This window comes from Gossypium hirsutum, chromosome A12 (assembly GCF_007990345.1).
Source record: "Gossypium hirsutum isolate 1008001.06 chromosome A12, Gossypium_hirsutum_v2.1, whole genome shotgun sequence".
NCBI lineage: Eukaryota > Viridiplantae > Streptophyta > Magnoliopsida > Malvales > Malvaceae > Gossypium > Gossypium hirsutum.
The window spans coordinates 90,793,032-90,799,472 of record NC_053435.1 but is presented as its reverse complement, the minus strand read 5'-3'; the positions used below and the strand labels follow the sequence as shown (position 1 = coordinate 90,799,472).

General features: G+C 37.9%; 1 non-coding gene across 1 annotated transcript; it reads right to left on the bottom strand.

Moving 5' to 3' along the window:
• Positions 1-850: 850 nt before the first annotated feature.
• LOC121211795 (small nucleolar RNA R71) lies at positions 851-957 on the bottom strand. The gene has a single exon (XR_005907013.1). It is a non-coding gene; the product is annotated as a small nucleolar RNA R71 (small nucleolar RNA).
• Between the last annotated feature and the right edge of the window lie 5,484 nt (positions 958-6,441).

The following is a 6,441-nucleotide window of genomic DNA, read 5'->3' as shown; positions in this document are numbered from 1 at the left end:
TGGGTTTGACAATCTGGTCTTGCTAAAACTATACTACTGTTCGATAGTACACTTGCCTTCATCGTGATAATAGTTAGTTTCAAGAACGATTCATTATAAATATTTAAAACCTATCACGAATATCACGTATCAAGTTTTTGGCACCGTTGACGGGGAGCTAAGATATTAGGAACACTCGATTTTTATTACTTTAGCCATTTTACTTTTATTGCAATTTAAAATTTTATTTTCTTTTCTAATTCTTCATTTATTTTCTTATGGCTGGTTTTCTATAGTTTATGATTAGAAGAAACCCGTCAGGACCATTACTTTTTGACAGTGAAATTGATCGCACAGTTCGCAGAAACCAAAGAGAAATTAGGCGAAGCTTAAGATACACAGAAAACGAGCATGAGGACGATACTTCAACCACAACCATGGAGATGACTGAAAACCAAGAAAATCCACTACCTCCTGCAATTGCTGTTAATCAAAATCCTGCTCCGCGGACTATGTATGATTATGCTAAACCTAATTTAACAGGAACGAAGTCAAGTATAGTTAGACCTGCTATTGATGCAAATAATTTTGAACTGAAATCTAACACAATTCAAATGATACAACAGTTTGTTTAGTTTGATGGTTTGCAGGACGAGGATCCAAACACTCACTTGAAAAATTTCCTAGAATTTTACAATACATTTAAAATCAATGGTGTTTCTGATGATGCCATACGTCTTCGGTTGTTTCCTTTTCGTTAAGGAATAAGGCTATACAGTGGTTGAACTCGTTGCCTCGAGGGTCAATCACTACTTGGGAACAAATGACCAAAAATTTTTTATTAAAATATTTTCCACCGGCTAAAACAACCAAATTATGTAATGATATCTCTTCTTTTGTGCATATGGATTTAGAAACACTCTACGATGCATGGGAGAGATACAAGGACCTCTTGAAAAGATGCCCTCACCATGGGTTATTGTTTTGCTACAGGTTCAAGCATTCCATAATGGCCTGAATCCTTCGACTCAGCAGATGATTGATGCAGCCGCTGGAGGAACTATCAATAATAAGACCCCCTGAGGCGGCTTACGAATTTATTGAAGAGATGTCACTGAATAACTATTAGTGGAAAGTTATGAGAACAAAGCCGACGAAAGCAGCCAGTGTTTTCAACCTCGACGCGGTTACTATACTATCTAACCAAGTAGAACTCTTAAATAAAAAGATTGACGGTTTGTGTGGTTTTACTCAGGTACACCCAGTGATGAGGTGCGATTCGAATGGAGGAGGAGCCTGCACAGTATATCAACTCTTCAACCCTAGCATCGAGGAGGAACAAGTCCAATATATGGGTAACAATAAATCTAGATCCCAAAATAACCTATATAGTAACACTTATAATGCAGGTTGGAGGAACCATCGCAATTTCTCGTGGGGCAGTCAAGGAAATCAAAAGCCACAACATCCTCCGGGTTTTCAACAACCACCTTACCAGCAAGAAAAGAAGCTGAACCTTGAGGAAATGCTAACCAAATTCATCTCGATGTCTGAAACTCATTTTCAAAATACTAAGACAGCACTTAAAAATCAACAAGCATCGATCCAAGGGATCGAAACTCAGATTGTACAGCTTGCCAATTTGATTTATGAACAACCACAAGGTAGCTTGCCAAGCAACATAGAATCTAACCCAAGGGAGCAACTCAACGTGATTACTAGTCAAGATGAGGAAGGGTTAGTCACACCTGAACCAGAACCAAGGCAAGAAACTGAGATAAGCAAAGGTAAAGGTGAGGTAGACCACAATGAGCAAAAATCAGTAAGTATAGAATACAAACCTCATGTGCCACACCCTAATGCGACAAGGAAAGACTGCTCAGATGAACAATTTGGTAAATTCCTTAAACTCTTAAAAAAATTACATATTAATTTACCGTTTATTGAAGCTCTATCGTAGATGCCAAACGCAATGAAATTTTTAAAGGAGCTTTTAGCAAATAAGCGGAGGTTGGACGAGGCTTCGCATGTGAAGCTAAACACAGTTTGCTCAGCTATACTATAGAATACACTACCTAACAAATTGAAAGATCCAGGGAGTTTTACAATTCCTTGCTTAATTGGTAGTTTAGATTTAATAATGCATTAGCTGATTTAGGGGCTAGTATTAACGTCATGCCTTACAAAATGTTTAAACAACTAGGTCTTGGGAAACCCAAACAGACTAGGATGAACATTCAATTAGCAGATAAAACTATCAGATTTCCTAGGGGTATTATTGAAGATGTGCTACTTAAAATCAATAAATTTATATTTCCTATTGACTTCGTTGTTCTAGACATAGAGAAGGATAGCAACAATCCTTTGATTTTAGGAAGGCCCTTTTTAGCAACTGCTAGAACGATTATTGATGTTGGCACAGGTGAGCTCACACTTCGTGTGGGAGACAAAACAATCACCCTTAAAGCTCGCAATTCTGGCAACACATTGAAAATTGAAGTTGATTGTCTAAACCAATCTACTAAAATGACAATATGGTGTAACCTACTTTACAGGAAATGAGTTTGAAGGAAGTACATGAGCCATTTTCAAGCAATAGTAGAGAACCTATTCATGAAAAACGAAGGCTACAAATCGAGGAGCTAGATGAATGGCAGACACATAAACTGAGAACACACGATAAACTAAAACTACACCAGAATAAGCTCAATACCCTTCCAAATAAACTTAAGGTTGGAGATAAAGTTTTATTAGATGCCGCAGATCCTTACATTGTCATTACCAAACCGAAAAAAGAAATTCCTCTTACGGTACTTAGCATTTTCCCATTTGGTACAGTCGAGGTAAGTCATCCCAAGTTCGGCACTTTTAAGGTAAACAATACCCGCCTAAAACCTTATTTTGATGAGATTCACAGCAGGAATGAGGAGTATAAACTCCTCGAACCACCATGACCATTCAATGGAGAGGTAAGTCGAGCTTAGACTATAAATAAGCGCTTCTTGGGAAGCAACCCGAGCACTAACAATATTACTTTCTTTAAATTTTACTTTTTAAAATCTAACATACTAACAAAATTATTGAACACAGGCTTTTCAGAGCCACAAGGCCTAGAACCCGGGCGTGCTTAGGACCGTGTGGAAATAGGGCAAAGATTTTCCCCAACATAGGTTACGATAAATCACCACGGCTGTGCAACATGGCCATGGGCGAACCTGCCAAAACAACACCGACGTGCGACATGCCCGTGCCTTGAAACCATGGCCGAACCTGTCAAATTAACATGGGCATGCGACACGCCCGTGCCAAGCAACTTTGGGCGAACCTGCCAAAACAACACGAGCGTGGACCTTCATACACAGACGTGGGAGAAGCAAACAAAGACAGACACGACCGTACGATACGGCCGTGTGCACCAACACGCCCAAGGTACACGGGCGTGGGGAAAGTGTCAGACACGCCCAAATTCAAAATTCACGAATCACATGGGCAAAAATTGGGGAACACGGACGTGTTCCCTGGCCGTGTGCCCCAAAATCTATAAATACCCTTCACTATTCATCATCTTCTTCACCCAAAATCCCTAATCCTAACCGCTGCAAGTCCATACAGCCTCCCTGCCACGCTCGTGCGTCGCCTCCAACTCCATTTTCGATGCCCATTCTCATCTTTCTAGCGTTTGTTTACTCTTTTCTCTTTTATTTTACTAATTTCTAATGCTATTTATCATATTAATCTTCATTTTTCATGTTATTTTCATCTTTCTACCACTCAAATTTCGTATCTAGAGTAGTTATCATCTTTTTCATGTTGAAGTTCTTACTCATTGCATGATCTATCTACTCCATTTGACTAGTTTAAAGTGAATATTTATGGTTAGGATAATAGAAATACTCATACCTTTTGGGTTGAAATTTTCCATCAAATATGCTACATGGAATTATTTGCCATTTTTTTATGAAACTCATACTATTATCATGCTAATGATACACCATAAAATTAATTGTTTTTTTATTAAGTTTGCTAGTAGTTGTGACTGAAATTATTAGTTTTAATTCATGACTTTTGCCTTTTTAAATTTGTTTTTGTCCTACCTTGAACATTCATCACGACGAAATAACGGTTTTGCTTGCAGGTTTACCGTGTCGTCTTCACGAGGAAAGAAGATTGTCGTCCCCGCTTCAAAAAAATTGAAGGGGGTGTCATCCTCGGGACCTACCGTAGAAATTTGCCACCCCTTCCTACAATTTCCACCAGGCAATCAGGAGGAACTATTCCAAATCCTATGGGCCCGACCTCAAGGTGTGGGCCGCTGCATTAACTAGACAGTGCTAGAACAAGTCCAGTTGGCTAAACGATGTACGAGCACCCTTGACAACCGATCCATGGGACCTCTTCTTTGAGATCATTGAGTCGACGTACCTTGAGCTCACACTTGAACTTTACTCGACATTCCATGTTCAAGACGTCATGACCAACTTTGATGATCCTGGAATAGTCCAGTTCCGCCTTGGCGGTTAAGTCCGCCAGTTGAGTGTGCCTAAGTTCAGCATAGCTTTGGGCCTGTACATAGAAAAGTTCATGGATGAGAACAACCTTGACACTCTCCGTCACCACATCCACCACTCTCCCTCGAAATGCTGGTATGCTTTAGTCCCCGGTTCAGCCACCTACGACTCGAGCCGCTCCAAGGCATCAGCTCTCTCTCCCTCCTTGAGGTACCTACACGCCATCTTGGCACACACTTTGACAGGACGTCGAGAGAGCACCGGCGTCATCAACACTCACGATGCCTACTTTCTATGGAGCATGGAGCATGGAGAATGGGCATGTACTCGACCTCGCCTACTTTATTGCCCTTGCCATTCACCACCAGGCGGAGCGGCATCGGAGGGGGGTCATGTAACACCCCGTACCCGAGACCGTTGCCGGAGTCGAACACGAGGTGTTAACAGACTTATTTTATTTATTTACACAGTTCATTTTAAAATTTCCAGACAAGCTGGTTAACTGCATCACAGTCACTTTAAAAATCATATCTCGAGTTCCAAAACTCGAAAACTGATTCCGTAAATTTTTCCTGAAACTAGACTCATATATCCATCTAAAATTTTTGTTTCTAGAATTTTTGGTCGGGCCAATTAGTACAATTTATTAGTTCAAGTCTTCCCTATTATAGGGTTTGACTACTCTGACTACTCTAAACCAAAATCCAACATTTCAAAATATAATCCAGCTTATACATGCCATAGATTCAAAAATTCAGCTTATAAAATACCGAAGATAGTCGATAGTGTGATAGACTTTGCAGACGATCCCCGAGCTCGTAACTAGATCTCAAAATCTATAAAATAGAGGCAAACATATACACACACAGTAAGCTATCATAGCTTCGTAAGTCATAAGCAAATAATAATCAACTAAACCAAATCAAATAATCTTTAATCAAATACACATTTTTCATGCTTGAAACTCATATACCATCACATGAACAATATTTTAATCATATTAACTTGGCCGAATACACATAAGTTCATAAGCATATGTAATTCTCACTTTCATAATGCATATTTCATTTGTTCATCTCAAGTATATACTTACCTTATCTTTCAAATCAACTAACTTAGCACATACCTAACATTTTAGCCTGATTTTCATATTCGATCTTAACTTGATATTGCCCGTTGAACCATTCAGAACTAAATAGGATGCTAAGATAATCACATATATCGAACAATGCCAACATCCCAAACGTGGTCTTACATGCTATCTCATATCGATACCATTGTCCTAGATAGGGTCTTACACGAATCAAATACAATGCCAATACCCTAACATTTCACATTTTTTACAATTTAGTCCAAATTACACAAAACACAAAACATGTAAAATTTGCACATACCATGCCTAGGCCGAATACTACCCATGTTCATACAAGTCCATACATTTCATTTATTTTACATTTTAGTCCCTCAATTTATTATTTTTGTAATTTAGTCCTAATTACTCAAAATCATCAAAAATTCCAATACAAAACATGTTAATCTAAAACATATATTTCATATTTCATCAACTAACATCACAAAACTCAAATATTCATCAATGGCATAACTCAAAATATTCATCAAAATCAAAAATTCAAACATGGGATTTGTAGATAACATAGCAACGATCTCAAAAACGTAAAAATTATCAAAAATCGAACTAAAACTCACCTTGAATCAAGCTTGCTAATGGGAGAACCTTTAAAGCCTTTATTTCTTTTTCTTTTCTTCAATTTTGGTCATGCAAAGAATATATGAACACTTGGTTTTATTTTATATTTTATTAATACATATTTATTTACATGTTTTACTAAATTAACCTTTGTAATTTAATATAAAATCTTTATAATGGTTATCCACAACCGTCCATCACTATATATTATGGTTTAATTTCATTATAAATGCTTTATATTAATAA